Raw genomic sequence first — 3,203 nt, forward strand, 5'->3', positions numbered from 1 at the left:
AAAATACATGAAAACACACAGACGAGTTTCTAGCCCCCAGTTTCCAAATAACAGCATGCCAGAAAAATAGAGACGTCTTTGATTGATGATCCTTGAGGTGCTTGCATTTCAAGTTGCCGTCCATGAACCAACTGGGAGCTTAGGAATGCAGACTCTCAGGTTGTGTCCCCACCCTCAGTGAGTCGTTGAGTTTTGAGAAATCCCACTTAGATGATGGTTTCCGTAGGGATAGGAATAAGAAGTTGCCGTAGGAGGGGTAATAAGTGACAGATTATACAGACGATATTAACATATTTTACCGAGTTTCCCCCAAGATGTGTGATATTAAAGGGATGGGGAGAGGCAACTGGCCTGAAAGGCAGAAGTGTGGGTAGATGTGATTTTTGGTTGGGGACAGTCGGGGAACAGGGAGAGAAGAGTTGGGCGTATTTGTCGGCAACCAAGGAACGTTACTGAAGGTAGGAAAGGAGGAAAATGAAAGATGTGCATGTTTTGAGCAAGTTTCTGGTGAAAGTTGGTGTAAGCCAGATCACAGGTACCCGTGGAGGGCTGAGAAGGAACTTGTCTACGGAAGCAAGATCTGAGGAAGAAAGAAATGGGGGCTCTAACCAGCATATGGGGGGGCGGTACAGGAACGGGGTGTTCGCTTTCATCTCAGAATAAAAGACACATCATCTAAGTTTAGAGCAGCTACGAACAACACGTGGGGCCTGCCAGGCGAGCTGCCATATGTATTTGGACTGTTTTGCTCCTATAGCTTCTTGCTACAATTACACAGCTGACACTAGAAGCAGAGACTGTGGACTCTGACGGGGGGAAACTGGCAAACAGAGAACTAGGTAATTCTGGTGTGAATGACCCTGGGATGCTAAGCATTTGGTGTCAGACCTGCCCTGGATTTGACGGCAGAGAAGAACGGATTGGAAGAAATGAGGTGTGGCCATCGGAGGGAAGGACATACCATGATTGCAAGGTATTTCCTTCCTGACGCAAAATTCTCTCAGACATTGTGTACATAGAACCGTAGCGTTGGGGAGCAAGTCATCTAAATTCATTAGAGAAAATGGCTTTACCTTCGACGTTAATAGAGAAGGAATACACAAATCCCATTATGAATAGGATAAAGTCTATTCATAATTCAGAGGCTGTCCTGCAGTAACTTATTTTAATGATCAGCTATGATAATATTTGTCTTTCAGTGGCTGAATCACTTTAGCAGTTTACTTAATCCTTTAAAGTTAAAGACGTTACATAATAGTTTGCCTGTTTTTATTACACCCAAACTTTGCAAAAATCTTAGCTTTCAAATTTTATTGCATGCACTGTGACAAAGAGCCAATAGCAAATGTGTATTTACCCTTCTACTCTCCCACGGGGATAACCGTTTTGTTCTTTCTCCTGCTTAAATATCCCACGTCCCCATTTCTTAGAATCAGCCTATAACCTCTCATTCTGCGACATGGAGAAATAAAATGCATCCGATGGGAATTCCATCACCTTCTCCTAATGAGTCTATTCAGTTTTCTTGTACTCCCTCCCATCTCCCCTTTCCCACGCATTCTTCTCAGCAGATTAATGGGTTTTCAAATGTCATCCATCAGCCCAAAATTTAGCTCTCGTCCACACTTCGCACCACCTGACCCCTAGAGCCATTTATCTGACTGCCTACGAATGGCTCAACTCGGTGGTCTCCGAGGCAATGTCCAGACTCAACAGATCTTTAACCAAACTCTCAATCTCATCTCCACCCTCACTCTAAAACCCTCAATTATATTCTTTTTCAAGCGGCCCCTACCTTCCATCCAGGTGGAAGGTTAACTATATACAGTTTTCAGTTTTATTTATTATCCCTTTACTTTTAATTCTCTCATCCTTTTAATTGCTGGATTACACCACATACTTTTATTCCAATGGCAAACATCTCTGTTAAGAATTAATTACATGGTGTACACCTGAAGCTCACATAACATTGTATGTTAGCTATAGTTTAACGAACATCTTTAACAAAATAAAATAAAAGTGAGATCTATTGCAAAAAAATAAAAAGAATTAATTATATTACAAGCCAAAAGCTACTTCCGTGGACACGATCTCCTTTGCTTCCTATTCACTTGACCTAAATATTTTTAAACCACATTCTCCATTAGCGATTATAGCCTCCATCTTTACAGGGTCCTATTAGCCACGTCCCTGAGGGCAGTGTAACACCCCTCGTTGCATCTCTCCTTTATCAGCAGCTATTTCCAGAGTTTCATTTCAGTCTGATCATGTTGCACTAGCTGTAAGCAACGCGAGACATTGATGCGTCTGTGCTGTAATGTTGACAGATAGATTCCTTAATATCCAGAAAGTCTGCGTTCACGAGCACCACCGCTCTTTTGACTCGGGTTTATTTCTAAAGCGCTCTTCTAAATACCCGTATTTTATGCATATCACCAATAAAGCAAAAGCTTATCAATTAAACAAATTAGATTTCCACAGACCTGTAGGCATGGACAGCCCACCTAATGCATATTTTCTCATCATTTCAGTCAAGTCGCTGTGTGATATATCTGATTTCCTTCAATGCATCAAGCCGTACATCAGACAGACTCAACAAGCACCCATCACAGCGAACTCATTGAAAATTGGATGGGTTCACTTAGGGTAATCAAGTCAAAAGCTCTAAAAAATGTCTGCTTATTACCCAGAGTCTCATTGTCTCCCATCCATTCTTCCTGCCTTTCTTGCGTGTCATTCATTTTACCAATTACACCCATGCCCAGGGTTTCGGGATTCTCACGCACCCCAGAGATAAAGAAGGGGTATTCCACATGGCCCATGATTGAAGGATCTAGTTGTTGAGCCAGTTTATGCCTCATCTAGATCATGAGAATTTGTTTTACCTTCCAAGGTAATTTTACCCAATGACTCAACATGAGAGGTCCCTACTTACCCATTTTTTTCTCCTTTACACAGGAATTATACAATCCACTCCTTCCGACACTGGGTCAGGTTTTTTTTGTTGTTTATTTTTTAAGGATTTTACTGGGGAACTGGGGGAGGGGGACAGCGTTGGGGAATCGGGGGAAGGGGAGCAGACAAGTTGCTGTCCTTTTGTTCTTCAGTCTAGTTGTGGAGGACGTTGCTTCACTGGCCCATGTTGGTATTATGAACCGGGGCCCTGCTGCTCAGAGCTGGTGTCCCAAGGCAACTCTTAACCA

Source organism: Hipposideros armiger, unplaced genomic scaffold, assembly GCF_001890085.2.
Source record: "Hipposideros armiger isolate ML-2016 unplaced genomic scaffold, ASM189008v1 scaffold_1800, whole genome shotgun sequence".
Taxonomy (NCBI): domain Eukaryota; kingdom Metazoa; phylum Chordata; class Mammalia; order Chiroptera; family Hipposideridae; genus Hipposideros; species Hipposideros armiger.